At 43.7% G+C, this 14,752-nt stretch overlaps 1 long non-coding RNA gene across 1 annotated transcript; it reads right to left on the bottom strand.

Annotated features, from left to right (window-relative positions):
• Positions 1-463: 463 nt before the first annotated feature.
• On the bottom strand, positions 464-4,723 carry LOC125942280 (uncharacterized). The gene is made up of 3 exons (XR_007464957.1): positions 4,573-4,723; positions 1,465-1,506; positions 464-643 (listed from the first exon to the last, which is right to left on the bottom strand). It is a non-coding gene; the product is annotated as an uncharacterized LOC125942280 (long non-coding RNA).
• Between the last annotated feature and the right edge of the window lie 10,029 nt (positions 4,724-14,752).

The raw sequence follows: 14,752 nt of genomic DNA, 5'->3' as shown, positions 1-14,752 counted from the left end.
CCCTCTAGTTGAGCAGTAACTGCACTTGAGCATAGCTTCTCCACAATTTCTATATTATAACAACACTTTCAGGCTACTTAAGCACACCTGCTATACCACCAGATTGGTAGCATGCTTCACAGATTGGTACTACAGATTGGTAGTTGCTTCATTGCAACTGTTCATTGCAATGACAGTCAAGTAGTGCAACTAATGTGCAAATACACCTAACTTTGTCAGTTGTAGCCACCAATCACTTCTGGCAGTTAAGGCTGCTTTTAAAATTTAGCACTTTAGTATGGAGGCGTTAGAGACTTGAGATCAAATGAACATTCATTCCAAATAGTAGGCTATTGTAGCACGTAGTGGCAGACACAGGCTATTTGAAAGTCATCTGTTGTGCTAATAGCAAGCTGGTAATTCCAAGTACAAAATGTGAATGCAAAAATGCAATGGGAGAAAGGATTACGGTACCTGTCTATAACAGCGTTGACCCTGATAAGGCCAAGAGCCTCTTTTTGCCTATTGGTGGTGTTGTTTTCGAGAAGTGAGTGGCCCATGAGGTTCTTCTCTGTGAACAAATGGTGAATCAAGGCCCTTGCAAACTTGCCTGGTCCACTATGGCAAGCTGTGCCAGGATCATCTGAATGAGCACTTCTCCAACCTATGTTAAACGGCACATTTAGCTAAATATTAGTGAGGTAGTTTACGGATTTTAGGCACATTTACACAACAGCCACACTCCAAATAAATCACAGAAATACTGCCTGCTTCAGACCTAAAATGTCAACTAATGTCACTAATAAAAACAACTGAAACTAATGTCATAGCTTGTTATCCTGTTAGGATGCCATGTACTTCAGAAAAACAAGGATTCACCCAGTACAAAATAAAATAGTAAGTAAACCAAACCATCGAAAACTTTAATGCAAGTAACATTTTTAGGATACTTCACATACTTTCGGGTGTCTGTCTCTAACTATTTTCGAGCCAATTTGTGTCACTTGGTGGTCAATGGCCTAATGGGTAGGGCTGCTATGTTGAGGGAAGTGGGTTAATAACCATCTCATGGACCAGCTTGGATCTCTGGGTATGACTCAGAGTATGTACCACTCTTCAATGAACCTCTTTCACTCCATCTTGGGCAACTGCTGCTTGTGTTGGCAATCAGCAGTAGCAGCTCAAACACGAAGATAACTGTCGACGTTAATGCGATTACCACTACACATCAGATTCGCTTGCTGTGTCCCAGACCTACTCAGCTGAATGTGTACATAAGACACAAAGGCAGGGTGTGCCAACTGCCCACCTCATCAAATAAATGAATCGACTCGCAAATGAAAGGCTATGCAATATCGCAAAGGACACACTTAATGCTACCAGTTTTACTAAATCTTAAGGAGAATACCTCCCGGCAATACATTCTCCTGGCAACAGCGCATTTGATCATGGTGACGCTAGACGATGAATGGCCAAAGAATTCACCTTTCGCATTCCGGCTGTGGCGTCTCCAGGCTCATTTTGGTTCTGAAAACAGATGGCAGTATTAAAATGTGACGCCACGATAGCTCAAAAGCAACAATCAAAACATCTACATGGACGATTAGGCCGACATAAATGGATGGATATAAATGACTGTTTGAAAACATCAAAGCATGGCTACTCTTGCCAGTGGCAGTGTGAGGTGGGCAAATAATTTATTTTTAATTTCTCTCCTAAATTTTTAAATTATTTTTGCTCATCTACTGAACTGTTGCGGTCACATCTTAAAGGTAGCTCGTTCATATAAAACCAGTGTTGCATTTTTTTACTCCCCGTCTAACTGTTGCTACTGTAGTTTGCTTATTCTCTAAGTATTCCACAGAACTGCTCCACCAACAAACCATTGTTCCAAGCTTATGTCAAAGCGTCATTTAGTTCACAAGGATACGCTCCCCTTTCACTCTCTCTCCTCTTTAGTGTGTGAATTCAAAGCAAAAATAACTTATTGACATAGCTGCCTACTTCTATCTCATAAAAAGCCTTGCTAATTTTTGACATTTGTCGATAACGCCTACATGCCACTGGAAGCACAGTGGGACGACACAGCAGATATGCCCAAGCATCTCGCTCCTTTACTGATTTTCGAACTTAGTTAAATCAATCAGTTACTGAAGGGCCAAAGGCTGAAACTTCACACGATGGCGTTACATGAATGTTTCATCCCACTAAAGCAGAACATAGAATCCCACAGAATCTGCCTTTTCGGTGAATAACAGCGCCTACGCGAAGGCGTTAGCGCGAAGTACTCGATGGCGTCGAAGGGACATAATGGATAAAAAAAAGTTCACCGCGCGCATACCGGCGGAAAACAAACCACACATAACCTGATGATTTCACAGCATTTGCTGGCATCAGCCCTTCTTTATCTCACCTATCACATAGAATCACATATACGCCCTTGCAATTCTTTATTGTTATCGCTCCACAGCGCGTGTCTACCGCACGGCGTGTCAGCGGACTTTGGGCACTCGATCCTGAAGCGAATAGCGCACCAGAATACATTCGAACGGCGAAACGCCCCGCGCACATTTTCGCCGATCCCGACACGCCATGTAGTAGATGCACGTCAATGGACGGCGTTGCGCGAACGAAATATACTTGATTACTGTACAGTTCGGATTATTTCACGTCGCATTGTTTCCACCAAAACGGCAAAGCCCCCACGAGCACTCATTAATAAGGCCATATTTCAATCGGTGCTGGAACACCGTACCAAAAATCGTGGCGCGCACAACATGCCCTGTTTTAGCTGGCTCCACATAGCTGCTTTACGTCGCCGCAAGCGCGCTGTGAAGTTAAATCAGGACAAAACTTCATGCTCAATATCACAAATCTAGTGCTGCACAACCAATTCTCGCAAGGGAAGGATAGTACTAGCAGAGTCCTTCCATGTTTTTTTTTTCTGGTCACGGGACGAAAAAAAAAACGCTAATAACATGGACTTTGCGGCAGTCTCACTCAAAAAAAAAAAATTCTGGGATTTTAAGAGCCAGAACCGCGATACGATTATGAGGCACGCCGTAGTGGGGGACTCAGGATTAATTTGGACCACTTGGGATCCTTTAAAGTGCACCTAAATGTAAATAAACGAGAGTTTTGCATTTCGCATCCGTCGAAATCTATCCGCTGTGCACTGCCGAGCGGTCTCGGTTCGGATTTCTTCTTCATTGCCGTGCGCCTCAACACTTCGGTAGCCTCCGATTTTTAATATTTGCCTGAAAATAAACACCGCGCATTGGCAACAAAGCGCCAGTGGTCCCACTTATCACCCGATGCAAACCTATGGGCTGTTGCACCCCTGCAAGTAAGCGCCTACTCTCGGTTGCGCATAGCGCCAGATTAAGGCCAGTATCTTATCAGATCAAAAACATGAAATTGTTATTGCAAAGGGCTACTTCCGTAGAATACTTAAATTAAAATTAAATTGTGGGGTTTTACGTGCCAAAACCACGATCTGATTATGAGGCACGCTGTAGGGGGGGACTCCGGAAATTTGGACCACCTGGGGTTCTTTAACGTGCACCTAAATCTAAGTACACGGGTGTATTCGCATTTCGCCCCCATCGATATGCGGCCGCCGTGGCCGGGATTCGATCCCGCGACCTCGTGCTCAGCAGCCCAACACCATAGCTACTGAGCAACCATCCGTAGAACACTTAATGACAAAGAAGAGGAAATTGAGCTGCTCCGTGCACTTCCAATTTCTCTGCACAGCGATGCCATTTCTCAATGAGATTTAGGTAGGACAAATGCAGGTCAAACTTCACTACTAAATGTCTTCGGTGCGGCTTTTAGCAACGTATTAAGGCGAACGTGAAGTGTTAGGTGATGCACAGTTGAAAATTTATTGTAATTAGGCAATTGCCTTAGCAAGCAGTCGTTTAGAAGCGTCAGTAAGCCCAGCACTTATTCACGCTGCTCGTGGTTTCGACGCAGAAACGACGAGACTAGGTATTTTGGTTCTTAATGCGCAACTATTTCCATGATGTTAAAATAGTGTAATCGTCAGTTCTGATATTCTGATCATGGCCGAAAAAAAACAGCTTTATAATTCGATTAAGAAAAAAAAATAAAACGTGTTGGTGCAAAAACAACATACAAGCGCGATCATTTATCATGTAAAATAAGCGAAATACAGACAGCACAAAGAGGCGCTTGTATCCGGAACGGCACCCCGGCACGCAACACTTGTTCGGCATCGTTGTCCCACCCAGGCACATCAACTAAACAGTCCAGCAATCGAAAAATAGCGCAGCACATGCACAGAACGCACCCGATCACTCAGCTCGCTTCGAACCGCTCAAGCGTTTCGGTACGCGAGCGATGCCCTCTGTGGCACAGTGGCGCTGCTTCGCGGCAGCTTTGGGCAGCGTATGAACCTCTCCCATAGCGTGACGGCGAAGTTTCGTGACCAGATAAAGATGGAAGGACTCTGGTACTAGTAATGAAAACGAGCACAGAAGCGCGTGGAAGACACGCACGGGCTCTGTACGCACTTTTGCTGAAAGCGTCGCAATGAACGAGCAAGTGGAATTCGAAACACTCACTCACCTTCGATTTGGCTGAGTCGGAGGCGATCATGGTGATCTTCGAGGCAACGTGTAGCCCATAAAGAGCGAGCAACTAGTTGGAATATACCAAAGATGTCACAGCGAGGCAAAGGGCACAGAAAACGCAGCAAACTCATCACGCAACCCGCACACCATACGCCGCACGCATAAACTTCCGGAATGCGCCAAAGAGTCAACAGCGCAAGCGCGCATTCACACAAAAACGCGCATACAAATCCACGCTTTCATAGGCATGAATTGCAATATTTATTAACAATTTTTTAGTATAATGGTATTTCTTAACAATTTATGTGGTTTGCAAGAGTATGAAAGTTTTCTGCTTAGCTTCCTTGAGGAACTATTTTCTTTATCGCGGTAACGCAGTGCGCCGGCCGTCACGTACGGAGCGCGCGGGAAATAGTGCAAAATTCAAACGTCGCAAATGTCGCGCCCTGTGTGCGCGCACAGTTTTCATCGTTTGTATTAAAAAGAAATATTTATTTTAGTACGTGAAGCAACCGACGCGAAATGAACTACGGACCAGCAACGTACACAATTGTCGCTGTTCGTGCTTGTTAGTTTGACATCATGACAAACGGTAGACAGCATGCCGTCCCATTGATTAAACATTTGTACCTGTGCTTCTGCGCTACGATTTGCCACCGGCAAAGTATAACAGCGTAGATTGTGCGTGGTGGCCAAGCAGTTTCCCAGCACACTGGCCAGCACCCCGTCTCTACGTTTTACAGAATAGACCTAGGCTTTCATGTAAAATATGGACACCACGTCGCAGAGATCACCCAAACTTGTTTCATTCTATTGTGCGCTAAGGGCGAACAACTAAACGAAACGCACTCTTTAAAACATATTTATTTATTATGCTTACATACTACTTTTCCCACCATCTAGCCCATATTGAACATGGAGGCAATGCCGTTTTCTGACACAGACAGGGCACTGGCCACTTACAATAAAAGCCGATGGGAATCCAGCAGGTGCCCAATCATCGGTCATTGGTCACTGCTTGTTGGGACGTTTGTCTTGTGCTCCAATTTTGTGTCTACATATATATATATATATATATATATATATATATATATATATATATAGGAAAATCAGAAGCACAACTTCGGGGTTATCTTAGGTTTATTATTTTCCCAACAGTTTCGGTCGGTGGACCGACCTTTATCAATTTTGCGGTCCACCGACCGAAACTGTTGGGAAAATAATAAACCTAAGATAACCGCGAAGTTGTGCTTCTGATTTTCCTAAATACGCTTGGCCCATTGAAAAATCCAGTTACTATATATATATATATATATATATATATATATATATCCAGGGTGGTCATTTTTATGTCTTACGGAATTCTTAGAAATCGCCTGTGGCAGGTAGCATAATTCTTATCATTGAGCTGGGTGAAGCGCTGAGGCGGACATTAGTAGCACGAGCAATCGAAACATAGGTTCAACTAATTAACAATCAATCACTAATTATCTTCTTATTTTATTACTTTACGACACATATTGCGATTTACGAATTTGAGCCGGTGAGCTTGTCAGGCGTATCTACTTGGAATGAATTTCCAGAATGACACCAATTTGGAGATATGCGCCATCAAACTCGCCGTAAAAATGCACTGTTGTTACACTTACTTTGTTACCAAAATGCTGTTTTATATATTAAAGCACAAAAGTAACTAAAACGCCCATGTATTTCGTCCCACACTTTGGGCAATAATATCTCGAAACTGGTGTTATCCTGGAAATTCATTTTAGGTGGATGCGTCTTGCAAACTCACCGGCCACAATTCATATATTGCAATATGTGTCGTAAAATAATTAACTAAGAAGTTCATTAGTCATTTTTGTTAATTATTAGAATATTAGCTTCAATTTCTTGTGTTACTAATGTCCGTTTCTTCGAATAACCAAGCTAAGCGATACGAATTATGGTACCTGCTACAAGCTATTTATGAAAAAAATTTTTAAAGCTTATAATTTTGAACACCCAGTATATATAGAGGGTGTCCCAACTTTCTTGCACCGACACGTAAATATATGCAAATGCCACATAGCTGGACAGAACCAAGGTAATGTTGTTTGCCGTCGCCTACAGATACTCAATTTTTGCATGAGATAAATAATTCGATAATCATTATAATTAATAATTATTATTCAATTATAATAAATAATTAGCTTCTCGGATATTATATTCAGATGAAAAGTGTCAATCAGAAAATTATATAGCAACAGGAAAAACTCCCTATAAAGCTTTCTATTGCCCAATACGTGGTACATAAAAGTGTTTTCCGAGCGTGAAAGAAGCCCGCGGATACACGCATAGTGCCTCGAGCGGCTAGTTTTGCGGCAATTTTGCGTGTATTCGCGGGCTTCTTTCACGCTCGGAAAAAAAAAGAAAAAGAAAAAAATCAATTTTATGCTGCACGTATTGAACAATAGAAAGCTATATCGCGAGTTTTTAGTGACAGGAGCGTCGAGTGCCATTTGTTCTTTGGACAGTACTTCCGCTTCACCTCCCGAGATGATCAGGTGAAAATAAATCGAAAAAATAGTACAGTACAAAATTCACGAATTTCATTATAGATATAATATAAGAGCATAAGTTTAGCTATAAGTTGAGTTACTCAAGTGTCTGGAATAATTAGAATTAATTAGCTGAGACGACCGGGGACGCAATCCAAGTAAATCAGAAAAATAAAAAAAAAATGGTTCAGTTCAGAATTCATGACTTTCATTATAGATATGATATCAAATCATAAGTTTTGTTGCAAGCTGACTTGCTGAAGTGTCTGGGATAATTATAACTAATTAGCTGAGACGAGATTAAAAATAAATCAGGAAAAAAAAGAAAAAAGTAATACAGTGCAAAATTTAAATTAAATTATGGGGTTTTACGTGCCAAAACCAGTTCTGATTATGAGGCACGCCGTAGTGGGGGACTCCGGAAATTTAGACCACCTGGGGTTCTTTAACGTGCACCTAAATCTAAGTACACGGGTGTTTTCGCATTTCGCCCCCATCGAAATGCGGCCGCCGTGGCCGGGATTCGATCCCGCGACCTCGTGCTCAGCAGCCCAACACCATAGCCACTGAGCAACCACGGCGGGTTACAGTGCAAAATCCATCGGTTTCTTTATAGACATGATATCAAAGCATAAGCTTAGTTCAAATTGAGTTACTGAAGTGTCTGGAATAATTATAATTCATCAGGAATCAATTATTACTGCTTACCAAAGCACAGAACACCAACGCTGGGATGCGAGTGCCAAAAAGAAACACCTAAGTCAAAGTTTAAGGTTGCCTACTCTTTTAAGCATGAAATGCTTTAGCTCCCGTTGTCGGCGATCTTCAAGTGACCTTGAGCCAAAAGCCAAAGCTCATATCCAGGCGCTCAAAACGAGAACATGCCGGCAAGTTGAAAATGAAATTTAGTCACCCGCAGGCACGAGTACAACTGTGGTATGGACGTAGAGTGAAACAACGTACCGTACATGCAATACATTGTACTTGATATAAACAAAACATATGAGCAAACAAAATAGTAAATAATGTCTGCTTGACACTGGCTTTGCCACACATCAAAAACCACTATGACAAGTTGCGAGAACAAAACGAGATCATCCGAGCAACCAGTCAAACTTGAAAAAATGCGGTCTCTGGCACAAACCCTTTACTAAACATGCTAGTTACTCTCCAAACAACTTACAAAAAATATTGCTTGCGAGTTCTTCCCAATGTTTCTTGGCAAAAAATTAAATTAATTAAATTATGGGGTTTTACGTCCCAAAACCAGTTCTGATTATGAGGCACGCCGTAGTGGGGGACTCCGGAAATTTGGACCACCTGGGGTTCTTTAACGTGCACCTAAATCTAAGTACACGGGTGTTTTCGCATTTCGCCCCCATCGAAATGCGGCCGCCGTGGCCGGGATTCGATCCTGCGACCTCGTGCTCAGCAGCCCAACACCATAGCCACTGAGAAACCACGGCGGGTTATTTCTTGGCAAGCTGTAACTTCTATTACGCTGAAGTTTTATTTGTAATTTCCAATAGCGACGTTCAAAAGGCAGATAGATACAGGGGCAAATAAAGTGGGCCGATCCTGGAGGCAGTGCAGAAAGGGTCCAAGATCAATGGCACCCCTTTCATGTGGGCCAATCCTGGAGGCAGTGCAGAAAGGGTCCAAGCTCAATGTCACATATCCCCTGTGGGCACGGGGACCTGTAACGCTTCTTTGAACTACCCTGTCATACGTGGGACCCAAACAAAGTGAACAGCCCTTCCTCTGTCGAGAAAATGAGTGCCCTTATAAAAATGACTATTGATATGTTGTTGGCATATTGTTGAGGAATTGTTGACACAATATCCTTTCAATAATGCCTCAATAGTTATTGAACCTACACAACAATACCTCAACAATAAGTTGTTGAACGCTTCACAACAGTAAAGTCATTGACTAATTGTTGTTGACTTATTGTTGAATAATGTTGAGTATTATTGAGAATTGTTGAGCAATATTGACATTGAATATATATCTGAAACACAAACACGTAGACGTGTGTGTGTGTGTGTTTTACACATATATATTGTTTTATTGTTCACTTAATTACCACAAAATATATAGAGTGTCACATAACTTGAACCAAAGGTCTATCTCTCGAGTCGTAACTGGGGGAGCTTGTGGCAAGACGACGCTGTCGCAGGCTTTCTTTTCTTATATTGCAGATAAAATGCTTATGATAGTGTGACAGGCAGAATGCGACGTACTTTTTTCAGAAAAAAAATATGTAACTTCATCGTCATTACAGAAGGTTGTCTGTCTTGTGGTACTTTAAAATCAACTTTTGTCAAAATAAAAACACAAAATGATTGCACATTATGTTTCAACTTTATTTATTTTTTCACATAAGTACGTTCACTATAATATGAGGAAGCTGTAACGCCATGCAAAACTAATGTAGAAATCATTTCTTCAAGTAATATACAAAAATCATACGAAAGATTCACAAAACTGCCGCACGTACCTTTCGTTTTTTTTTTCTCTTGAGTGCACGCGCGATACTGGCGATCATGTCATCATACGCCAGGACAGAAAAAAAGAAATGAAGTTCTATTACAACACAACAGATCATTGGCCTCGTTTTAATGACATGCTAATGATACACGCTCAGAAAATGCACTGAAGTGAATGTCATAGGCGACATTTTCATGACTACACTAATTAGCACAAATGAAGAGCAGGACGTAACTGTACGTTCACCTCTTGTCTTTAAAGACACGGAAGACCATCTTCGAAGTGTTATTGCACCAGAGCACGATGTGCGATCGGGGAGAGCCGTGAGACATCGTTCGAACAGCAGCAGGCCACGAACGGTGCCATCCTTTGCCAATTAACACTCCTTTACTTTTCCCCTCGGTGGCATCGGGTGCCACACCACAGGACGCACAAAAACCAAAGGGACTGCTTCTCACACCACACACTGCGAGCGAGTACCAGCAGCGCGAGTCTGCCCACACCGGCCACCATTCGTCGGTCAGAAATCGTAACCCAGCAGAAGACCCAGCTCTGACGGAACGGTTCGGCACGCCTCATTCAAGGAGAGCGAACCGGCTTCCTCACTCCGAAAGAAACGCCGTTCACTTACTGAACTACGGCTCAATCACTCTTCAAAAGAGCGGCTCAAAAGATCCAGCTCGTTCCTGAGCGCTTTCTAGGAACGGTTCCTCACGCTCACTGAACGAGAGAGAGCCCAACCGGCTTCCTCTCTCCGAAAGAAACGCCGCTCACTTACTGAACCACAGCTCCCTCGCTCTTCAAGAGAGCGGCGCGCTCCTGAGCGCTCAGGAGCGAGCCGGATCTCTTGAAGAGCGAGGGAGCCGTGGCGAAAAGAGCAGCGCGCTCAGGAGCGAGCTGGATCTCTTGAAGAGCGAGGGAGCCCTGGCGAAAAGAGCCAACAAAAGAGCGGCTCGCTCCTGAGCGCTCAGGAACGAGCCGGACCTTTTGAGCCGCTCTTTTGAAGAGCGAGGGAGCCGTGGTTCAGTAAGTGAGCGGCGGTTCTTTCGTTCTTCAGCCGAAGGCGAGGGGGTGAAGGCGACTCTTGCGAGGAAGCGTGGGTGGGCAGTTGCTTTCTCGTACCGCTAATAGATCGCGCGGAAGTCGCATCCAGCAGAAGACACGGCTCTGACGGAACGCATCGGCATGGCTCTCTGAACGCGAAATAACCGGCTCCCTTTCTCCAAAAGAACCGCCGCTCATTTTTACTGAACCACCGCTCACTCGCTCTTTAAAAAGAGCCGCTCACAAGATCCGGCTCGCTCCTGAGCGACCCATCTCTATTATATAGACTGTTAATTGGCCAAATCGCGATGCAGCACCCGCTGGAGTTCGCCGTGTTTACGAGTTGCTTTTATTGCAATGGCTATTATATGGACACTCCAAGCGCATTTGCTGCCGTCGCCGCAATATTCCGCATAAAGTACAAACACAATGACATCGTCGCCACGCGCCGTATATGCGAGTGAAAGCTTGTCAGGGTCAGCCGACGATCGCGGCTCAATCTAGCGCCTGCGAGGGAGGAAGGCGGGGCGGAAGCGTGCCGTCTTCTGTGGAGGGCGAGGCATGAGAGGGGGGGGAGAGCGAGGGAGGAGGGTAGGGCGTTCTACTACAGCAGTTGCTGCTTACGGCGCACCCGTACAGCCGCCGTATCTTGCTTGAAAGCGATCGATATGCGACGTGGAGAAAGTGCGCGACTGCGGCGGGCCTCCCCTTCACAGAGATCTGCGACGTGGACAAAGTACATCAGGCCGAGTGCCGGTAGCTTCGTATGCGCTGTGCTTTCAACGTTTAGTTCGCGTTGAAGTGAGACACACCACAAAGGTCAATTTGCTCGCTGCTGTGCCGCGCTTCTTCGCTCCAGCGTTTTGACAGCGAGTTTCCGCGGTCATCGAGCGTGATGTATTCGTGTTTACCTGTGCGCGCGCGACACCGTGCTTGTTAATTGAGTCAGTAAGCGAATGTTCGCAAGTTTATAAGGCCGATAAAACTAATATCCTTACTTTGTAGAACTGTCTACTAATTTGCTATCGCACTCAATGCTTCGCCTTTCGGGCGAAACTGCGAGTTATTTTACTGCCACGTTTACCTTGCAAGCTTCCGTTACTTTCTTTAAGCACTGGGGCATCGTTCGCACACAACCGCTACAAGCAATTATAATGAGAAATATTTATATAGCAAACCGTCGTTAACTGCCAATATTCGCTGTTGTTACATTTCGTCATTTGGTGAAAGTAGTCGCTTTGAAAGTCTTAACTTCTGGTAATGTTTAGGGCTACAGTTCAACTACAGTCCACAGATATAGTGGGAAGATAACTTCCTGGCACCATCATTAGTTAATTTTGTTCGTGTTTAAATTCATTGTTTAAATATTATGATTATTATGGGCGGTAAAAATGTGCACAATGTCCTTTTTTTTCAGATAAATGGCTTCTAGCAAAAGCTGTAAACCTACGTAATCCAACTGCTCAGGACAACTACTCTGTACAAAAAATGGTTTCAAAAAGATATATTATGCAGGAGTGCACAGAGCTGAGGATTAACTTTCAAAAATCTCAGTTTTGGAGTCTGCATGTTTAACCATACTGCTTGATAAACTCTGTGCCTGTCAAACGGCGCTCGAGCGGCCGTGGCTTTTCTCTCTCCCTATTGGTCGTTTCCACCGAGAGATGGCACCACCGACTAGCTCCTGACCACGGTGGAAGAATATTTAGGTGTTGGACACTGCGCGCGAGCGAGCGTCCAGATTATGTTCGGCCGCGCGCGGGCGCACCGAGTAGCTCTGCTGCGAGCAGATGTTTCGTCCAGTCTAGCCGTTCATCCAAGCATAAAAAAAAATGAAAGTGTTAGCCCACGTGCATCCCCTCGATCAGATGAAAATAGTGACTGCACCAGAAAATGTATTTCATGCTTATCGCTGCTTCCATTCACACTCAGAAAACCGTTCGATCATCGCTGCGCAAATTCAATGTGGCCGCGATATAAATTAAGAAATGAAATGGCGCAAGCTTCCGATATGCAATGCACTAGAACAAAGCGGCTGTTCATGGCTAGAACTTAAGATGAGAATGCACATCAGCTATGTAAAAACTCTTTCAAATGGGTATTAGGCGGGACGAAGGCAGGCGTCAATCTTGATCGAATTAGAGCATCACTACCACAGTTTACTGATGAAAACCTGAGCAAATGCGTTTTTTTATTGCAATCCCACTTAACATAGACCGTGTATATTATTCATTGAGCTTTCGTCCATTGAGGACTGAGTGGCTCTTGCAAGATCTAAAAAAAGAGGTGACTTCCTTTTTTCTTAAATTGCATATGAGAATGTGCCAATGTTAGCGTGTTTGCAATGCATGCTACAGCCTGTCCACAAATACACTTACACCCACCACACAATAATCCCATAGACCTTTTTTTTGCATAGACACAATACGAAAAAACTTGTGCATGAAGCAGCTCGATAATCTTAATAGGTGATAACCATCCCAGAAGCTTGCGGTCTCATACACTCCCACAATGGAAAAATGTATAAAAACATGCAAGCGTGTAATATACACCGCACGCGCATTGTAAAAAAAACATTCAGTATCCAGGATGGAACAAATTTGAAAATCAGGCACACATCTGCACAGAAAACAGCAGTATCTTACAGGGTGCACAAATATTTCAAAATATGCAAGTGTCATGTAGCTGGACAGAACCATAGTAATGTTGTTGCCGTCCCTTGGAGATACTCGGTTATTTTTTACATTCCGCCTAATTAGATAATTAGTCGTATTTATTGATCACCTTCTCAATTATTATAATTAGATTAAAAGTGTCAATGAGAAAATTCTAGAGCAACATGAAAGACTACCGATACAGCTTTCTATTGCTCAATACGCGCTACGTAGAAGTGTTTTTCCGAGCATGAAAAAGCTCACGAATACACGCAAAGTGCCTCGAGCGGCCAGTCGAGCGGCAATATTGCTGTATTCGCGGGTTTCGTTCACGCTCGGAAAACACTTTTATGTATCACGTATTGAGCAACAGAAAGTTCTATTGGGAGTTTTCCACGCTGCTGTACAATTCTCTCGTTCATACTTTTTATCCAATTATAGCATTAAAAGAGTTGATTAATCAATTACGAAAATAATTATGTAATTAAGCGGAATAAAAAAATAATCGGAGTATCTCCAAGCGACGGCAGACAACATTACCTTGGTTCTGTCCAGATACGTGACATTTACATATTTTCCAATCTTGGTGCCTGATAGTAAACCACCCAGTATATATCTTTTACATGCAGCAAAATTTGCACAAACTACTGCGGCACACAGGAGGTTCTCTCTTCCGCAGCGGCTTTCGAGGTTTATTTGACCGTGTGAGGTTCTTTGAACAGTTTGGAAATAAGGTGGGAATCCTTTTATCGAGCGCTCCGCGTAATATTGCCACGTGTCTAGCGCGGCGATGACGATGTCGCATGCCCGCGTCTCCGTCTCTACTAACGTCTCTACGTTACCTCCGCTGGCATCGCAAGTCCGGTGCATTGCTTTTGTCGGTTTCTGTCGTGCAGCGTGGCCCGCGTATTTTAAACCTTCTTGGTGCTGTGGTCGTCGACCTGAGCCTAAAGCTGAGCGACCGTGATTGCACGATGCTCTTGACGTGCAATAATGTCAAAAAAGGCGAAAATGCAAAAAAAAAACGATTTCAAGAGGTCACGCTGGTTCCCAGACATGGTGTGCGGGTAAGTACCGTGAACTTGTTCACGTGAATACATGTAACTTTGAGCAAAGCATATAGTGACAGAAAAGCACTCGGCATTTTGTATGTCCGAGCTGTATGCATCTCGCGATTTGTATGTCTGAGCTGCATGCATCATTCAACAAAGCGTTTGCAATAAAATATTTGCTCGCATCTTGCTTATTCAAGGCATCCCTATTGAAAAATTTGTACGCGAATTGTGCGAGAAATGTGCGAGAAATGTGCGAGATGTATGCATATCGCACAGATTTGACGAGAAGTGTGCGATGTGCTACGCACATTCAACGAGATATCGTAGAAAATGTGCGAGATCTGTACGCATGAGCTGCGTAGACTTCACGAAGTGTGCGAGATCTATGCGAG

The sequence above is a fragment of the Dermacentor silvarum genome, chromosome 1 (assembly GCF_013339745.2).
Source record: "Dermacentor silvarum isolate Dsil-2018 chromosome 1, BIME_Dsil_1.4, whole genome shotgun sequence".
Classification (NCBI taxonomy): Eukaryota; Metazoa; Arthropoda; class Arachnida; order Ixodida; family Ixodidae; genus Dermacentor; species Dermacentor silvarum.
Note: the sequence above shows the minus strand (reverse complement) of the source record. Positions and strands in the feature narration are given on the sequence as shown.